This window comes from Giraffa tippelskirchi, chromosome 4, assembly GCF_054371585.1.
Source record: "Giraffa tippelskirchi isolate mGirTip1 chromosome 4, T2T-mGirTip1v1.2.pri, whole genome shotgun sequence".
NCBI classification, from domain to species: Eukaryota; Metazoa; Chordata; class Mammalia; order Artiodactyla; family Giraffidae; genus Giraffa; species Giraffa tippelskirchi.
In genome coordinates this window covers 176,037,305-176,058,648 of record NC_137278.1, presented here as the reverse complement: position 1 = coordinate 176,058,648, position 21,344 = coordinate 176,037,305, and the positions used below count along the sequence as shown (strand labels likewise).

At 39.8% G+C, this 21,344-nt stretch overlaps 1 protein-coding gene and 1 pseudogene across 5 annotated transcripts in view; one reads left to right on the top strand and one right to left on the bottom strand.

The window, feature by feature from the left end:
- Positions 1 to 21,344, top strand: part of FAR2 (fatty acyl-CoA reductase 2) — a 168,598-nt gene that overhangs the window by 58,729 nt on the left and 88,525 nt on the right. The window lies entirely within an intron of this gene.
- Positions 1 to 21,344, bottom strand: part of LOC145545699 (large ribosomal subunit protein eL32 pseudogene) — a 29,536-nt pseudogene that overhangs the window by 223 nt on the left and 7,969 nt on the right.

The window sequence follows — 21,344 nt, the reverse complement described above, 5'->3', positions numbered from 1 at the left end:
CAGTGCTTGAAAGGGAAAAGTGAAAGTGAAGTCACTCAGTCATGTCCGACTCTTAGCGACCCCATGGGCTGCAGCCTACCAGGCTCCTCCGTCCATGGGATTTTCCAGGCAAGAGTACTGGAGTGGGGTGCCATTGCCTTCTCCGCTGATGGCCAGTAGGGCTGCTCTTTCCACAATGGCTTTGGGGTTCTTGGAGGAGATGTTGTGAGCAGTCCCGGCACCGGAAGACGTTACACATCAGCAGCACTTCAAGCTCCTTGAGGTTGTGGACCAGGGACTTCCGGAAGCCACTGGGCCACAAGCGCTTTGTTTTCTTGTTGCTCCCCTAACCACGCTGGACGTCAAGATCTTTGGCCCTTGAATCTCCTGCCCACCCTGTTGTCATTGCCTTTGGGTTTCTGCCAGTTCTGTTTAATTTTGACGTATCGCTCTGACTGTTGCTGGATGAACTCCTTGGTCCTCTTTTTGACCCTGGTTTTGGGCTTCAGGAGGGGTCTGAGAGTGGCAGTGACACCAAGCAGGAGATGGCTGCCACTTCCATAGGCAGCCCCGAGAAAGAGAGGAGAAATCTCCTCTTTGAACCACAGAAAAATGGAAGTATAGCTACTCTTACAATTGTTCCACCTTTATCATTTTTTCAGGAAAGTAGTTTATACTGTACATCTACCCTCTTTTGCAAAGAATTATTACCTAGGCAGGATATTTCCTTGGTATTTAGGTTGCCATGGGGAAATCACCCAAGAGTGAAGCTCCTAGTGTGAATCTTATTTTGTGGGAAGTGTCTGCAGACTTAACCCTTGGGTCCCATGACAATCTCTAAGTTATGGCAATTGCATTAGGTTTATATGACCATCCACCTCTGAGATTACTAAAGTCATTGCAGTTCCCACAATATTTTTTTTTTTACCCTCATGAAAACTGTGTCAGTGCAGGAATAAAGATTATAACTGGGTGGGGCCTTGATCACCATCAGCACCTTACAAATTTCAGAAGACTTTGAGTTAGAAAATACATCAGAGATAAAATATAATCTTTTAGTAGGATCTAGAGTGGTAAGGCTCAGCTTAATTTTGTAATCAGTGACTTGACAAACAGTGCAGTCAACTCACAGCAATTTGTTTCTTGGGCGTAGAAGCAAATGGGAAACATCTGTGTATAGAAAAAGAAATGAATTTGTTCTTCATATAAAAACTAGGTCCTTTGCTTTTCTCCCTCATTTTTTCCCTAAGTGTCTCCTCTAAGCTAGGACTAGGTTGGCACTGGAGAGACAGTGAAGACCTGATATTCTAATGGAATATCTGACAAAGTATATACAAACTGAAACAGCTGAAAATTATCATAAGTTTTGTGAAGGAAATTTACATGAATCTGAGAGAAGGAAACATACTCATTACTATTACATGAGGTGTTCAGGAGGGCTTCTCTGGGCATGTGGCATTTAATCTGACACCTGAAGAGTAAGACAGGAACCAGCTTTGTGAACTGTGTGCTCCATGGAAGGAACAGTCTGTGCAATGGCCCTGGGGTGAGCTTGTGTAGCTACATAGCTGCTGTGGGATTTTACAAAGTCTCTTTTTTTGTTGTTTCTTGACAGAATCATACCAATGACTCCTTTATAATATTATATTAATTATAAATAGGGGTACCTGGGATTGGGTAGTGAAAGTTTATGCATTTTACTACCTTCAGGAGATGTTGCTCCTGTGTCTTCTCCTACACCTGAATCATTATATCATTACACAGATTTCAGGGGTAGTGAAAAGAGATCTGTAAAATTGGAATGAAATTTTATTTTCTCTGTTCTCAGCACAGAACAGGCCTGGTAATATTCAGTGCACTGATATGCTATACAAATCTTTGCCCTTTGTTTTGAGGGGGGAGGTTAATTAATCTATATATTTTAATTGGCAGATAATTACTTTACAATACTGTGGTGGTTTTTGCCATACATCAACATAAATCAGCCACAGGTGCACACGTGTCCCCCCGTCCTGAATCCCCCTCCTACCTCCCTCCCCACCCCATCTCGGTTGTCTCAGAGCACTGGCTTTAATAATCTGTTTCATGTATTGAACTTGCACTCATCATCTATTTTACATATGGTAATATACATGTTTCAGTGCTATTCTCTCAAATCATCCCACCCTCGCCTTTTCTCACTTAGTCCAAAAGTCTTCTTTATATCTCTCTCTTTTGCTGCCTTGCATATAGGATTGTCTTTATCATCTTTCTAAATTCCATATATATGCCTTAATATACTGTATTGGTGTTTCTCTTTCTGACTTACTTCACTCTGTACAATAGGCTCCAGTTTCATCCACCTCATTAGAACTGACTCAAATGCATTATTTTTTATAGCTGAGTAACATTCCATTGTGTATATGTGCCACAACTTCCTTATCCACTTGTCTGCCAATGGACATATAGGTTGCTTCCATGTCCTAGCTAATGTAACCAGTGCTGCAGTGAACATTGGGGTACACGTGTCTCTTCCAGTTCTGGTTTCTTTGGTGTGTATGCCCAGCAGTGGGATTGCTGGGTCACATGGCACTTCTATTTCAGGTTTTTTAAGGAATCTCCACAGTGTTCTCCATAGTGGCTGTACCAGTTTGCATTCCCACCGATGATGTAAGAGGGTTCTCTTTTCTCCACACCCTCTCCAGCATTTATTGTTTGTAGACCTTTTTGATGGCAGCCATTCTGACAGATGTGAGATGATACCTCATTGTGGTTTTGATTTGGATTTCCCTAATAAGGAGTGATGTTGAGCATCTTTTCATGTGTTTATTAGCCATCTGTATGTCTTCTTTGGTGAAATGTCTGTTTAGTTTTTTGGCCCACTTTTTGATTGGGTTGTTTGTTTTCCTGGTATTGAGCTGCATGAGCTGCTTGTGTATTTTGGAGATTAATTCTTTGTCAATTGTTTCATTTGCTATTATTTTCTCCCATTCTGAAGGCTGCCTTTTCACCTTGCTTATAGTTTCCTTCATTGTGCAAATGCTTTTAAGTTTAATTAGGTCCTATTTGTTTATTTCTGTTTTTATTTCCATTATTCTCTGAGGTGGGTCATAGAGGATCTTGCTGTGATTTATGTCAGAGAGTGTTATGCCTACGTTTTCCTCTAAGAGTTTTATAGTTTCTGGTCTTACATTTAGACCTTTAATCCATTTTGAGTTTATTTTTGTGTATGGTGTTAGAAAGTGTTCTAGTTTCATTCTTTTACAGGTGGTTGACCAGTTTTCCTAGCACCACTTGTTAAAGAGATTATCATTTCTCCATTGTATATTCTTGCCTCCTTTGTCAAAGATAAGGTGTCCATAGGTGTGTGGATTTATCTCTGGGCTTTCTATTTTGTTCCATTGATCCATATTTCTGTTTTTGTGTCAGTATCATACTGTCTTGATGACTGTAGCTTTGCAGTATAGTTTGAAGTCAGCAAGGTTGATTCCTCCAGTTACATTCTTCTTTCTCAAGATTGCTTTGCCTATTCGAGTTTTTTTTTTCCCCATATACATTGTGTAATTATTTGTTCTAGTTCTGTGAAAAATACCATTGGTAGCTTGATAGGGATTGCATTGAGTCTATAGATTGCATTGGGTAGTATACTCATTTTCACTATATTGATTCTTCTGATCCATGAACATGGTATATTTCTCCATCTGTTTGTGTCATCTTTAATTTCTTTCATCAGTGTTTTATAGTTTTCTATATATATGTCTTTTGTTTCTTTAGGTAAATTTATTCCTAAGTATTATATTCTTTTCATTTCAATGGTGAATGGGATTGTTTCCTTAATTTCTCTTTCAGTGTTTTCATTGTTAGTATATAGGACTCCAAGGGATTTCTGTGTATCAATTTCATATCCTGCAAATGTACTATATTTGTTGATTCACTCTAGTGATTTTTCTGGTGACATCTTTAGGGTTTTCTATATAGAGGATCATGTCATCTGCAAACCATGAGGGTTTTATTTCTTTTCCAGTCTGGGTTCCTTTTATTTCTTTTTCTTCTCTGATTGCTGTGGCTAGGACTTCCAAAACCATGTTGACTAATAGTGGTGAGAGTGGGCACCCTTGTCTTGTTCCTAATTTTAAAGCATTTCCGCTTTTAGTTTTTTGCCATTGAGAATAATGTTTGCTGTGGGTTTGTCATATATGGTTTTTATTACATTGAGGTGTGTTCCTTCTATGCCTGCTTTCTGGACAGTTTTGATCGTAACTGGGTGTTGAATTTTCTCAAAGGCTTTCTCTGCATCTATTGAGATAATCTTATGGTTTTTATCTTTCAATTTTTTAATATAGTGCATCACATTGATTTGCAAATATTGAAGAATGCTTGCATCCCTGGGATAAAACCCACTTGGTCATGATGTATGATCTTTTTAATATGTTATTACATTCTGTTTGCTAGAATTTTCTTGAGTATTTTTGCATTTATGCTCGTCAGTGATATTGGCCTGTAGTTTTCTTTTTTGTGTGGCATCTTTTTCTGGTATTAGGGTGCTGGTGGCCTCATAGAGTGAGTTTGGGAGTTTACCTTCCTCTGAAATTTTCTGAAAGAGTTTGAATAGGATAGGTGTTAGCTCTTCTCTAAATTTTTGGTAGAATTCACCTGTGAAGCCATCTGGTCCTAGGCTTTTGTTTGTTGGGAGATTTTTTTTATTACAGTTTTGATTTCCATGTTTGTGATGTTAAGCGCTGTTAAGATTTTCTGTTTCTTCCTGGTTCAGTTTTGGAAGGTTATACTTTTCTAAGGATTTGTCTATTTCTTCCAGGTTGTCTGTTTTATTGGCATTTTATTGCTCATAGCAGTCTCTTGTGATCTTTTGTATTTGTGTTGTCTGTTGTGATTTCTCCATTTTCATTTATAATTTTATTGATTTGATTCTTCTCCCTTTTTTTCTTGATGAGTCTGGCTAATGTCTTGTCTATTTTATTTATCTTCTCAAAGAACCAACTTTCAGTTTTGTTGATTTTTGCTATAGTCTCCTTCGTTTCTTTTTCATTTATTTCTGCTCTGACTTTTGCCTTTTTTACCCTAGTTATTCTGCTGATCTGAAAGGAATAAATTTTCACTTTGTAGTAGTCCTCACCCTTATGCAAAATTGGACCAAGGTGCTTTTCTTTCAACACATTTTGAGTCTTGAATCTGAGCAGCTTTTATGGCTTACTTGAAATCTTTCAAGTTGTAGCAATGTTTCTACCAGGTTTGATACTCAGTGTTTATTGAATGACTAGACGAGGGGAAAAAAGATGAAATGTAGATACCAAAATCTATGCCATATTTTAAACTCTTGCTATTTTGGTAAGTACATAGAGAAAGAATAGCCAAGTGATAACAAAAGGTATAGGAAGGCTCTGAAAAAAAGCAGATCAATGAAATGAAGGAGAAGCCCCATATGATTCTTTAAATCTGAATGAAATAATGATACGGCCAAACACAAAGGATCTCATATGGAAGGCAGAACACAAAGCATCCTTAGGTCTTAAAGGGCCTCAGAGACCCATGGTACTCTCGTAAGTCTTAGTCTTTAGGAAAGAGCAGCTATACCATAGCTGAATGCTAAAGGAGGCTGCAAACAGAGACTTAGAGGTCCAGAACTTCCTGATTCTTATTTTGATTTGTCTTAAAAAGAAACCTGTATTCTATTTTACTGACTTGTGGTTACCAAATGCCCATTATTAAAAGCTTATTTATGTACCCCAATGTTCATCGCAGCACTGTTTACAATAGCCAGGACATGGAAGCAACCTAGATGTCCATCAGCAGACGAATGGATAAGGAAGCTGTGGTACATATACACAATGGAATATTACTCAGCCATTAAAAAAAATACATTTGAATCGGTTCTACTGAGATGGATGAAACTGGAGCCCATTATACAGAGTGAAGTAAGCCAGAAAGAAAAACAACAATACAGTATACTAATGCATATATATGGAATTTGAAAGAGGGTAACGATAACCCTATATGCGAGACAGAATAAGAGACACAGATGCATGGAACAATTTTATGGACTCTGAGGGAGAAGGTGAGGGTGGGACGTTCTGGGAGAATGGCATTGAGACATGTGTATTGTCATATGTGAAACAGAGCACCATTCCATGTTCGATGCATGTGACAAGGGCTCAGGGCCGGGGCAATGGGATGATCCAGAAGGATGGGATGGGGAGGGAGGTGGGTGGGGGGTCCGGGAAGGGGAACACATGTAAACCCATGGCTGATTCATGTCAATGTATGGCAAAAACTATTACAATATTGTAAAGTAATTAGCCCCCAACTAAAATAAATAAATTTATAAAAAAAAAAAAAAAAAAAGAAATAAAATTAAAAAAAAAAAAAAAAGCTTATTTAAAAAAAAATAAATTCCCATTGCTTTGATTAGAGCCAAGGATGGTATCTTAATGATAGCACATCCTGAAAGTAGAAGCCTAATGAAGATGTAATTTTGTAAGTGATAGTGCTTCCTTTAAGTTTATACTGGGAGGCATCACTGGGAAGCATGTTCCATGAAAGCACATTCTTACCCAATGAGAACAGTCCCGCACCACCTGTTTGTCTGACTTGTTTCCCAAAACCTGGGAGTGGATCGCTAGAGGGTCCAGTGGTCCTCACCCATGTGCAGAATTGGACCAAGGTGTCTTTCTTTCAACACAGTTTGAGTCTTGGATCTTAGCGACTTTTATAGATTACTTGAACTCTTTCAGGTTGTTGCAATGTCTCTATAAGGATTGATACTCAGAACATTAAGACACAATATTCAGAAAGTGACACCTAAGTTTACCTAATGGAGATTCTTGCCTTATCAGAACTAAGACTGATTGAGAAACTGTGCTGAATTTCCTAAACTCTGGTTTGTATGCAACTTGGCAGGAGGGCTCAGACCCTGAGAGCTGAACCACAGGGCACTTAGGGGCATGCAGCTCTCCTGCAAAGCTTGTCTTTGGTTATGTGGATTAAATAATGGTTTGGCTTTGCTTCGGTGTCTCTGACCTCTCTCAGGCAGTTAACATATTTCTTGATCCTTAACTAAAAGGAAAACACTGTGGGATTCAACTCTCATTGTTTTCACCTCTAATTGGGGGATTAAGACACACAGACATTTAAGGAAGCGAAAGAACAGTGAAGGTGCTAAGTAACAATAAAAGGAGATCATAAGATGAAAGGACATGAGGCAATCAATGATTATGTGCTAAGGACTGACATAATCTGTAGCTGAGGGGGTGGGTAGAGGGAGGAGATGTGCCAGGATCCCAGAGTAGCCCGGGCAGGTGTCATGAATGAAGTCAAAACTTGATTTGGGCCTTGAGTAGGCCAGTAGTTTGCAAACTTTCCTGCTCATCAGGGCCATCTGGGGAGTTTCTAAAGAAGGCCAAGTAGACAGGCATAAAAGAGGAGAGAGGGTGCCCCTGAGAAGGAAACAAAGTTTAAAGAATCAAAGCTTGTTTTGTTGCTGTAAAAAGTTAGTGTAGGAGGAGAAAAAAGAGAGAAGGCAGAAAAGTCAGGTTTCATCTGATTTTTAAATAACCTCGTGTGCCAGGCCAAGGAATTTTGGAAACATGTTTTTCTCAGAATAGTTGGGTATTTTCAGCCATAGCACCTGACTCTCACAATTGGACAAGGATATTAGAATTCCTCTGTATCACATAGCTCCTCACTTCCCACTTCCACTCCCTGCTTGAAAGCTTAACAGAAATTAAGTGTAGGTATGTGCTAATATGAGCTTCCCAGGTGGCACTAGAGGTAAAGAATCCTCCTGCCAATGCAGGAAACATGAGACATGGGTTCAATCCCTGGGTCAGGAAGATCCCCTGAAGGAGGGCATGACAACCCACTCCAGTATTGTTGCCTGGAGAATCCCATGGACAGAGGAGCCTGGTGGGCTACAGTCCATCAGGTCACATGACTGAAGCAACTGAGCACGCACGCATGCATGTGCTAATGCTTCACCAGTTTCTCGTTCTCTCAGATACAGGATTCCAGCTGTTACTGTGGGGATATGGTGATTCATACAAAAGCAGTGCTGTGTGGGAATCCCCTGAGTAACAGCCAGCAGGGGGCACCCTTGAGGCAGCAAAGCTAGCACCCCCAACACAGGGCACTCATCCTGTTTACCTAGGATGAGGGGACTCTTGCACTGGTCTGTCCTGAATCACACAGATATTTTCACTATGGCTTGGATCCGCTTGTCACTTTGATTTGTTCCAGTGTCTATGCTTCTTTTTCTTTCTCCTTGTTTGAAAGATGTGCACAGGTAATGTTTCAATCGTATCGTAGCTTAGTGGGCTGAGACTGTTTGGATGGATGAATGGATGGAATGATAGCTAGCTAGCTAGAGATTTTTTTTTTTTTAAAGAAGCCCATCTAATGAGAAGGAAATGATTCTGTTTCCACCTGGCATTTCATAAGGTTCTTTGCAAATAAAACTCTATTGGATCTTAAGATAAATGTTACACTGTGCATTATCCCTTCAGTTGTGCTTGTTTCTTTGTGACCCTATGGACTGTAGCCCACCAGCCTCCTCTGTCCGTGGGGTTCTCCAAGCAAGAATACTGGAGTGGGTTGCCATGCTCTCCTCCAGGGAATCTTCCTGACCCAGGGAGCCTGCCATCTACTCTCAGCTTATTAGCACTGAATAACCACAAGCTAGACAGGGCAGTCTTTTGCCCAAACCTCAGTGATGTGGGGGCTTGAACCCTGCTACTTTGTCCATTGAAATAGGGAATCTAGGATTTATTAGAAACCAAGAGTCAAAAACATTTCCTCTAACTTTTTGTGTCGTCCTTGATAGGATGATTTGCCATTCCCTACTCCAGTGGACCACATTTTGTCAGAACTCTCCACCATGTCCTGTCTGTCCTGGGTGGCCCTACATGGCATGGCTCATAGTTTCATTGGGTTAGACAAGGCTGTGGTCCATGTGATCAGATTGGTTAGTTTTCTGTGACTGTGGTTTTCATTTTGTCTGCCCTCTAATGGAGAAGGATAAGAGGCTTATGGAAGCTTCCTGATGGGAGAGATTGGCTGAGGGGCAAAATGGGTCTTGTTCTGATGGGCGGGGCCATGCTCAGTAAATCTGTAATCCAATTTTCTGTTGATGGGTGGGGCTGTGTTCCCTCCCTGTTTTGTTTTTTTTTTAATTTATTTATTAATTTTTTTAAATAAATTTATTTATTTTAGTTGGGGGCTAATTACTTTACATTATTGTAATAGTTTTTGCCATACATTGACATGAATCAGCCATGGGTTTACATGACCTGATGCTAAACTATGGTGGAGTAATGAAGATAATGGCGACCTCCTTCAAAAGGTCCCATGCACGTACTGCCCCACTCAGTGCCCTCAACCCTGCAGCAGGCCACCACCGACCTGTGCCTCTGCCAGAGACTCCTGGACACTCCCGGGCAAGTCTGGGTCAGTCTCTTGTGGGGTCACTGCTCCTTTCTCCTGGGTCCTGGTGTGCACGAGGTTTTGTTTGTGCCTTCCAAGAGTCTGTTTCCCCAGTCCTATGTAAGCTCTGGCGGCTCTATGGTGGGGTTAATGGTGACCTCCTCCAAGAGGGCTTTTGCTTTTCCCAGGTCTACTGCACCCAGAGCCCCTGCCCCTGCAGCTGTCCACTGCTGAGCTGTACGTCTACAGGAGATACTCAAAAACAGTTCTGTCTCAGTCTCTGTGGGGTCTCTGGGTCCTGGTGTACACAAGGTTTGTTTCAGCCCTCTGAGCTTCTCTAATGCGTATGGGACTTGATTCTAAATGCAATTTTGCCCCTCCTACTGTCCTGCTGGGGCTTCTCCTTTGCCCTTGGATATGGGTTATCTCCCCAAAGTCGCTCCGGCGCCACGCAGCCACTGCCACTACTGATTATATTCTTTGCAGCCAAAGATGGAGAAGCTCTATCAGTTCAGTTCAGTCGCTCAGTCGTGTCTGACCCTTTGCAACCCCATGAATCGCAGCACGCCAGGCCTCCCTGTCCATCACCAACTCCCAGAGTATACCCAAACCCGTGTCCATTGAGTCAGTGATGCCATCCAGCCATCTCATCCTCTGTCGTCCCCTTCTCCTCTTGCCCCCAATCCTTCCCAGCATAAGGGTCTTTTCCAATGAGTCAACACTTTGCATGAGGTGGCCAAAGTATTGGAGTTTCAGCTTCAACATCAGTCCTTCCAGTGAAAACTCAGGACTGATCTCCTTTAGGATGGACTGGTTGGATCTCCTTGCAGTCCAAGGGCCTCTCAAGAGTCTTCTCCAACACCACAGTTCAAAAGCATCAATTCTGTGGCGCTCAGCTTTCTTCACCGTCCAACTCTCACATCCATACCTGACTACTGGAAAAACCATAGCCTTGACTAGACAGACCTTTGTTGGCAAAGTAATGTCTCTGCTTTTTAATATGCTGTCTAGGTTGGTCATAACCTTCCTTCCAAGGAGTAACCGTCTTTTAATTTCGTGGCTGAAATCACCATCTGCAGTGATTTTGGAGCCCCAAAAAATAAAGTCTGACACTGTTTCCACTCTTTCCCCATCTATCTGCCATGAAGTGATGGGACCAGATGCTGTGATCTTAGTTTGCTGAATGTTGAGCTTTAAGCCAACTTTTTCACTCTCCTCTTTCACCTTCATCAAGAGGCTCACTAGTTCTTCTTCACTTTCTGCCATAAGGGTGGTGTCATCTGCATATCTGAGGTTATTGATATTTCTCCCGGCAATCTTGATTCCAGCTTGTGCTTCCTCCAGCCTAGCGTTTCTCATGATGTACTCTGCATATAAGTTAAATAAGCAGGGTGACAATATACAGCCTTGACGTACTCCTTTTCCTATTTGGAACCAGTCTGTTCCATGTCCAGTTCTAACTGTTGCTTCCTGACCTGCATACAGGTTTCTCAAGAGGCAGGTCAGGTGGTCTGGTATTCCCATCTCTTTCAGAATTTTCCACAGTTTGTTGTCATCCACACAGTCAAAGGCTTTGGCATAGTCAATAAAGCAGAAGTAGATGTTTTTCTGGAACCCTCTTGCTTTTTCGATGATCCAGCGGATGTTGGCAATTTGATCTCTGGTTCCTCTGCCTTTTCTAAAACTAGCTTGAACATCTGGAAGTTCACCGTTCATGTATTGCTGAAGCCTGGCTTGGAGAATTTTGAGCATTACTTTGCTGGTGTGTGAGATGAGTGCAATTGTGTGGTAGTTTGAGCATTCTTTGGCATTGTCTTTGTTTGGGATTGGGATGAAAACTGACCTTTTCCAGTCCTGTGGCCACTGCTGAGTTTTCCAGATTTGCTGGCATATTGAATGCAGCACTTTCACAGCGTCATCTTTCAGGATTTGAAATAGCTCAACTGAAATTCCATCACCTCCACTAGCTTTGTTCGTAGTGATGCTTTCTAAGGCCCACTTGACTTCACATTCTAGCATGTCTGGCTAGCCAGACAAATTATGCTATCCAGCCCAAATTTGATTTACTCTTATAAAAATGTGTATTCAAATTAGAAAAAAAAAAACAAGCTCACCAACCTCCCAAGACACAGTACTGGTAACCCCTTATGGACACCACTGTAAAAGTTTGCAAATCCCTTTCAACACAGAGAATAATGACAAAAGACACCAGCCCACCAACCACAGTTCAGCAGAGGTGGAAAGTTGACTTCAAATGTTCTAGTATTTTTTCTTTATCAACTTTATTGAGGAATGACTTATATATGATAAGTTACATCCAAAATGAATGAATTCCAGCCATCGTATACACTGATAAAATAACCAGTCAATACCTAGAACAATTCCATAAACCTAGAATGTTTCTTCATTCCTTTTTAAATGTCCATCCCTTCCTCTAACCCTGACACCAGGAAACCACTGTTCTATTATTGACCCCATAGATTAATTATTAATTTATATAAATTGAAAAATAAAGTAAAAAATGTATCATTCATATAGGTATGGAAAGTCATTCACTACTTTCATGTCTATATTGGTTATACATACATTTTTATCCATATATGAAGCAGACTGGTGTTGACGGGGCTAATCTTTAGCTCTGTAGAGTCACATTCTTCCTATAGATACTCTTAAATAATCCTGGCAAAGAATTAGATAAGCCCCTTCCATCCTCTTTCTAAGAATTTTCCCAAGTGCTTCACATTTACCAAATGCATGCACATTACTGTATTTGACTGATAACAACTGTGTCATGTATTTTATGCCAAGGTTAGTATATCTACACATTGAGAAAACTATATTCAGAGAAACTGACATTTCTAGTGAGTGGCTGACCAAGAAAGAGAATCTAGTTTTTCCCCTCCTTTTGCAGTAGTCATGTCATCATGAACAAGGGAACCTGTAATATTAATAAATCCAGCTGTCACATGAATCCCTAGAGAACTATTAATAACTCCTGTATAACTTTCCAATCATAGCGATAGAAAATTAAATTGGAAAAGATGGAGTTGTGTGAGTGTTCTGAGTTGAACTGTGTCCCTTCTTCCCCCCTGCAAATTCATATGTTGAAGTCCTAACCCCAGAGCCTCAGAATGTGACCACATTTGGAAATAGAGTTACTGAAGATGTAGTTAGTTAAGATGAAATCATCCTGAAGAAAGGCAGGCCCATCATCCAGGGTGACCAGAGTCCTTATAAAAAGAGGAAACTTTGGACACTGAGACCCACAGGGATAAAAGCATATGAAGACTGGAGCTATATAGTCATAGTCCAAGAAACCACTAGAAGCTAAGAGAGAGGCCTGGAACAATTAATTCTCTGTCATCTCAGGGGGGAGTGTGGCCTTATCAACACCTTGGTTTTGAACTTCTGGTCTCCAGAACTATAAGACAACTTCTCTTGTCCCAAGCCACCCAGCTTGTAGTACTTTGTTGCAGCAGCCGGAGGTAACAAATCTAATAGAGCAAAGAGTGGGCAACAAGATAACACAAACTATACTATAACATGAAGAAAGTATATATTTAAACAAGTACACTTAAGATCTTTCTCTGAACATTAATGCTGATTAAGATCATCCAGAAAGTTAGTTGATATAATCAGATACTTTGAAAAGATAAAGAAATTCAATATTTTCCCAACATTGCTCTTACTTGCATCATAGATTAATACACTTTCATGTCTGGAAGAAATAATAAGGTCACCAAGCTCAGCCTTTCAGTGGATAATTGAGTATCTTTGACAATGTACTAGCTAACTGGTTTTTTCAGCCTCTGCTTGGATACATCTGCTAACTCCTAGGGCAACCCACTCTATCTTTAGCAGCTCTGATGAATAAAATAGGATTTCTTATGTTAAACTGAACTGTATCTATCTATAGCTTTCACCCATTTATTATAGTTTGATTTCTTAAAGCAAGAAAGAATGCATTTAATTTCCTTTTCACAGGTCGGATCCTTTCAGTGTTTCACATCAACCGTGTCACTCCTAAGTCATTTGCTCCCTGATATAGCTCTTGAGTTCTTTTTACTATTACTCACATGACACAGTCTGATCAGCTCCATAGAGTGGTCTAGTTTATCTCCTCTCTTTTAGAGTGGAACATCTAGATCTTGCTAATGGTCACAATAGTGGAGATTAGAATTAAATTAAATATGCTGTTATTCTAGATGAGTTCAGTTCAGTTCAGTTCAGTTGCTCAGTCGTGTCCGACTCTTTGCGACCCCATGAACTGCAGCATGCCAGGCCTCTCTGTCCATCACCAGCTGCTGGAGTCTACCCAAAACCATGTCCAAGTCAGTGATGCCATCCAACCATCTCATCCTCTGTCGTCCCCTTCTCCTCCCGCCCCCAATCCTACCCAGCATTAGGGTCTTTCCCAATGAGTCAACTCTTCTCATGAGGTGGCCAAAGTATTGGAGTTTCAGCTTCAACATCAGTCCTTCCAATGAACACCCAGGATTGATCTCCTTTAGGATGGATTGATTGGATCTCCTTGCAGTCCAAGGGCCTCTCAAGAGTCTTCTCCAACACCACAGTTCAAAAGCATCAATTCTTCGGCGCTCAGCTTTCTTCACCATCCAACTCTCACATCCATACATGAGCACTGGAAAAACCATAGCCTTGACTAGACGGACTTTTGTTGGCAAAGATAATATCCTTCAATTAATGATGGCTCAGTGATAAAAAATCTGCCTGCAGGGCACGATCTGCAGGAGACATGGGTTCAATCCCTGGGTCGAGAAGATCACCTGGAGGAATAAATGGCAACCCACTCCAGTATTCACACCTGGAGAATCCCATGGACAAAGGAGCCTGGTGGGCTACAGTTGATAAGGTCCCAAAGAGTCAGACATGACTGATGTAACTTAGCTAGCAAGATTATATTAACTTTGGGGAGCATCACCATATTCAGTTGTTGTTGTTGTTGTTCAGTTGCTCAGTCCTGTCTTACTCTTTGCGACCCTGTGGACTGCAGCTCACCAGGCTTCGTCCTTCACCATCTTCCAGAGTTTGCTCAAACTCATGTCCGTCGATTGAGTCAGTGATACCACACTACCATCTCATCCTCTATTGTCCCCTTCTCCTCCTGTCCTCAATCTTTTCCATCATCAGGGTCTTCTCCAGTGAGTCAGCTCTTCACATCAGGTGGGCAAAGTATTGGAGTTTCAGCTTTAGCATCAGTCCTTCCAGTGAATATTCAGAGTTGATTTCCTTTAGGATTGACTGGTTGGATCTCCTTGCAGGGCCAAGGGGCTCTCAAGAGTCTTCTCCAGCATCACAGTTCAAAGGCATCAATTCCTCCCAGCACTCCACCTTTTTTATTGTCCAGCTCTCACATCCTACATGTCTAGTGGAAAAACTATAGCTATATGGACCTTTGTAGGCAAAGTAATGTCTCTGCTTTTGAATATGCTGTCTAGGTTTGTCATGGCTTTTCTTCCAAGGAGCAAGTGTCTTTTGATATCATGGCTGCAGTCACTGCCCACAGTGATTTTGGAGCCCAAGAAAATAAAATTTGTCACTGTTTCTATTTTTTCCCCATCTATCTGCCATGAAGTGATGGGACCAGATGCCTTGATCTTCGTTTTTTGAATGTTGAGTTATAAGCCAGCTTGTTCACTCTCCTCTTTCACTTTCATCAGGAGGCTCTTTATGTTCAGTAATATTGCATAAAATTAACTAAAGTTCCTGAGTCATTTTTTCCACCAAATAAGCTGCATGATGATAGGCTTTGGCTTGATCATCAAGAACCATAAGTGGCCTGGCACTTAGATAAGTCATCAAATAAATGAATGAATGTATATATGTATCAGTTCAGTTCAGTTCAGTCGCTCAGTCTTGTCCAACTCTTTGTGACCCCATGAATCGCAGCACGCCAGGCCTCCCTGTCCATCACCAACTCCCAGAGTTTACCCAAACCCATGTCCATCGAGTCGGTGATGCCATCCAACCATCTCATCCTTTGTCGTCCCCTTCTCCTCCTGCCCCCAATCCTTCCCAGCATTAGGGTCTTTTCCAGTGAGTCAACTCTTCACACAAGGTGGCCAAAGTATTGGAGTTTCAGCTTCAACATCAGTCCTTCCAATGAACACCTAGGACTGATCTCCTTTGGGATGGACTGGTTGGATCTCCTTGCAGTCCAAGGGCCTCTCAAGAGTCTTCTCCAACACCACAGTTCAAAAGCATCAATTCTTCGGCGCTCAGCTGTTTTCACCGTCCAACTCTCACATCCATACATGACCACTGGAAAAACCATAGCCTTGACTAGACGGACCTTTGTTGGCAAAGTAATGTCTCTGCTTTTAAATATGCTATCTAGGTTGGTCATAACCTTCCTTCCAAGGAGTAAGCATCTTTTAATTTCATGGCTACACACACATACACACACACACACACACACACACACATATATATGTGCATATAATACACACAAATGCTAAACAATGCATTCCCTCCTGAACTTACTCCATTTGAGAGGAGGGGGTTTGCACTTAATTTTGTTAAGCTCCACCAGAAATAAATACCTTCTAACCAGTAAAGAATCCTATCATTCGTCACATATCTTCCAGATAGCAAGCACCTCCCATGTGTTCACAAATTGTTTCTTCTGCACACTTTGATATCATTGAGGAAAACAGGCATTTTAAGACTTGGTCTATATCTGTCCTTCAACTTAGACTTGCTGTGTATTCCAGACAAATATTTAGACCTTCTGTTTTCTCCAGCAGTTAAATGGTACTAATATAAGATATTGTGTGTGTAAATTTAGTTGATTGTGTGTGCATGTGTGTATGCCTATTTATAGATGACTGCATCATCAAGATCTTTATACTAACAAAAATCCTGGGACTTCCCTGGTGTCTCAGTGTTAAAGAATCAGCCTGCTAGTGCAGGAGACATGGGTTCAATCTCTGATCTAGGAAGATCTCACATGCCACAAAGCAACTAAGCCTGTGTGCCACAACTTTTGAGCCTTTGCTCTAGAGCCCAGGAGCCAAAACTGCTGAAGCCCTTGTGCCCCAGAGCCCATGCTCTGCAACAAGAGAAGCCATCACAGTGAGAAGCCTCTGCACCGCAACTAGAGAGTAGCCCCCATTTGCTGCAACCAGAGAAAAGCCCGTGCAGCAACGAAGACCCAGCCCAGCCAAAAAATAAAAAAACAAAATTATTAAAAAAAAAACTGTATTTAATTCTTTGTTAATAGTTTTAGTTATAACATAGTGACTTATGGGATCACTTTTCCTTCTGTGTTTATATAACAATCCCAAACTATAACTTTATGTCAAGGAGGAAAGAGTGTGAACTGCATTCTATCTCCATTTTCCAAATGAATAATTCAATCTTATAAAATAATTGACTCTATCTCTTGTGCTAGATGTTCTGTATATTGAATGAAGAAACATTTTTTCCTCGACTTGCAGGGATGTTAAAGACTGATGAGATATATTTACAAAGTGCTACACAAGTTAGAGGAAAACTAACTTTGACAGCATCTTGATGGAGATGTGAATGCTATATATATCAAGAAAAATCAATATTTCAATAAGTTGTGTTTCATAAGAAATATTTTGAATAGCTTGAACTCTCTATTTGATATGCTTTGGCTCTCTTAGTTACCTTATTGTCAAATTAATTTAACTATGGTCATTTTCATGAGGAACAGTTTCATGTTAGTTTTTCTTTTTAAATGAAGCATAACTAAATCTTCAGTTTTCTGTTTAAATGTCATCAAACATTATAAGACAGTTTAGAAGGTTTTCATTTTAATGACATATAATGAAATCAGATTAATCAACCAAGAGTATAGCCCATATAATGATAATGAACACTGATCAAGGGTTTCACATTATGCCTTTGTTAGAAGAGCTACTAAACTTTGCTAGTGAAAGAAAAATACCAGTGTGATTTTGTTTTTAAATTTCCTAATGGAAAATCCAAACTTTGTATTGGGATATGACATTCCCTATAAATCACTCAAAGGACAGAGAAATGAAAAGTGACTCATACATAGACATTTGGTAGCCAATTACTACAGCATATTGCTTGAATGGTTGTATATTTTGCAATAATATGGAACTCCCTGTCCCAGACTGTTTTACATGGTGCTTGTGACCATGTGTTAGTTTCAGGTAAATCCAATCTTAAATATCCTATTCTACTGTTGCTATAAGTATGTTTTTTATTTTATGAACCAGAATGCAGGTCAGATGTATTTTTCACTTAATACATTGACTTTTTTGTGTTAATTATGCCCAGCCATTTTTCCAGTTGTATTAAGAAGTAATTGACATAATTGACTGTATAAGTTTAAGGTGTTACAACATGATGGTTTGATTTACATAAATTGTGAAATGATTATTAAAATAGGTCCCATTAACATCCATCTTCTAATATAGATACGTGAAAAGAAAAGAAAGAAGAGAATGAAGGGAAAACCTCGTGACAAGAACTCAAGATTTACTCTCTTAAGAACTTTCCTATATATTGTACACCAATGTTAGCTCTAGTCATCACATAGTACATTATATCCCTAGAACTTAATTATCTTATAACTGGAAGTTTGCATTATTTATACCTTCCTCCAATGCCCCTATCCCCAGTCCTCACCATTAATAACCACAAGTCTGATCTCTTTTTCCATGAGTTTTTAACTCTTTTTCTATACATAAGTGAGATCATATATTATTTTGTCTTTCTCTATCTGATTTCACTTTAGCATAATGCCTTCAGGATCCATCTGTGTCCTTGCAAATAGTAAGATTTCATTATTTTTGTAGAATTAAATAAGTAATGGCATAACATTCCATTTTATATACACATGCCATATTGTTTTTGTCCATTCATCTGTCAATAGACACAGGTTGTTTCCATGACCTGGCTATTGTAAATAACACTACAATGCAGATAGTGTTCAGGTGTCTTTTGGGGTTAGTGTTTTCATTACCTTTGGATATATTCCTAGAACTGCAATTGCTGGATCATATGGTAGTTCTATTTTTAATTTTTTGAGGATCCTCCATACTGTTTTCTGTAGTCCAGCCATTTCTTAACCTCATAAAATTTTATTACATGGCTAAACTAATTTCTTTATTCTTCTGTTCTTTATTCTTTATTTTATTGTCAGATTTTTCGTAGTTTTTTTCCCTTATTATAATCAATGCAGTGATGAATAGGGACAATATTGTATTGGGAAAAGTAGAAAATTATCAGCCTTAGCATGTCTTGGGAAAAAAAGAATAAAAAAGTCTGAGTGATAATGGGGGAAGACTTAGAGGTATAAAAATGAAAGGAAGTGGGCACCAGAAAGGGCATGAGAATGTCCAAGATACAGTTTACCTGCCAATGTGATCCCAGAACCATCTTTCTACTTGTTTGAAGGTGCCTGGCTCTAACAGAAACCTGGAGTACTTATCAAGACTTCACTTGATCTAAGTAGAAAATGTTTTTTAACTACAGATCTGTGGTTAACATACCCTCTGTATTAGTGGTATTTGGTTAACCACTGAAAGAATATAATAGTTAGAAATTCCCGAAGTATGCTTAGAAATCTGTTTATTGGAAATAAATACATACTCATCAAGATACCACCAATAAAAAATATGAATCTGAACCTGAATCAGTTATAAGGCAAATACTTAAAAATCTGACTTCTACTTCTACCTCTGCCCTAAAAATAAAACAAATTCATTCTCTTGAAGAAAAAAGTAGTCATTGCTAATTCTAGTAACCACTTTCCAGTACTCATTCTTGCTGACCTGCCTATTCTGTTTGCCACTGATCACCACTGTCTTTAATAGTTCCTCTTCATGATTGTGACCTCTACTCTTCATTTCTTCTTTTACTTCTCTAGCTGATTTTTCTCTGACTCATTTTTTATGTTTTACACATAGAGTTACTCAGGTGCTCTCTTCTCTTCTGCATTCTTTACTATCACTTGCAAAGTTATCTGTTTATTCTATTCCACATGCATTTGACCCTCAAATTTGTGTCCAGCCCTTATCTATTTTCAGATCCCCAAAAGGGATGAATTAAAAAAAAAAATGACATCTAGAAAATTGCTGGAAAACAAGGATAAAGAGAAAAATGTTAAAAAGCAGCTGTAAGGGAGAAAAGTTATATTCAGGAAAAACACAGTAAGAAAAACAACTGACTCCTCCTCAGAAACAATGAATTTATATCCAAGATTACCACTATTACCTACCAAATGCTTTCCAGGTGGAACTAGAAGGAAAGAGCCTGCCGCAGGAGACTTGGCTTCGATTTCTGGGTTGGGAAGGTGCCCTGGAGGAAGAAATGACAACACACTCCAGTGTTCTTGCCAGAAGAATCCCATGGACAGAGGACACTTGTATGCTACAGTTCATAGGGTTGCAGAGAGTCAGACATGACTGAAGCAATTTAGCACACACAGGGCTCATACGAGAAATTAAATGGGTTAATATTATTAATCACTTAGAACAGTATCAGGCACAAAGTAAATTCTAAATAAATGTTTGTTATGTAAAATAAAAGCTACATGGTAGTTGGTATTGTAAATTGTTAAAATATCTCTTGGGAAAAAATTTCCTGAAGCAAATGAGACAACACCAAACACTGTAACTTATGTGGCATTTACTTTTTCCTTCATACTTTCTATAATCATGTACTACTAGTATTATTACAACAAGGCAATTTTGATACAAGATATGATCCATGAAAACAGAGACTTTATATAGTTCACTGTACACCTCGGCACCTAGAACAGTATCTACATCCTCTATAAATTAGCTCATACCATGAAGATGAGAAAATAATTTTTTGAAAATAGTTCCTAATATATATGTTGTGCTTAAGGTTCTCCAAGCCAGGCTTCAGCAATATGGGAACTGTGAACTTCTAGATGTTTAAGCTGGTTTTAGAAAAGGCAGAGGAACCAGAGATCAAATTGCCAACATCTGCTGGATCATCGAAAAAGCAAGAGAGTTCCAGAAAACCATCTACCTCTGCTTTATTGACTATGCCAAAGCCTTTGACTGTGTGGATCACAATAAACTGTGGAAAATTCTGAAAGAGATGGGCATACCAGACCATCTGACCTGCCTCTTGAGAAACCTGTATGCAGGTCAGGAAGCAACAGTTAGAACTGGACATGGAACAGCAGACTGGTTCCAAATAGGAAAAGGAGTACATCAAGGCTGTATATTGTCACCCTGCTTATTTAACTTATATGCAGAGTACACCATGAGAAACACTGCGCTAGAGGAAGCACAAGCTGGAATCAAGATTGCCGGGAGAAATATCAATAACCTCGGATATGCAGATGATACCAACCTCATGGCAGAAAGTGAAGAAGAACTAAAGAGCCTCTTGATGAAGGTGAAAGAGGAGAGTGAAAAAGTTGGCTTAAAGCTCAACATTCAGAAAACAAGTTCATGGCATCTGGTCCCATCACTTCATGGCAGATAAATGGGGAAACAGTGGAAACAATGTCAGACTTGATTTTTTTGGTCATGAGATCTTTTTTGTACAGTTCTTCTGTGTATTCTTGCCACCTCTTCTCAATATCTGCTGCTTCTGTTAGGTACATACTGTTTCTGTCCTTTATTGAGAGACTAGATATCTCTTCAATAAAATTAGAGATACCAAGGGAACATTTCATGCAAAGATGGGCTCAGCACAGTACAGAAGTCAACCATAGTAATATTTCATTCCATTGTTAAGCAGAAGTTATCCTGATACTTGTTAAAAATGGCAAGGAAGACTTTATTCCAGACTGTTGAGATAGCGGGAGAGGTTGAACTCAACTCCAAGTACAACCAGGGATGAGTAGGACTTAAAGCTGGTGACAGGATGAGGGAGAGCATGGCAGATTACTAAGAGGAGCTCCTTAAGATATTTATGATATTAAGGTGGGGATGAGGAAAGGAACTTGGTTA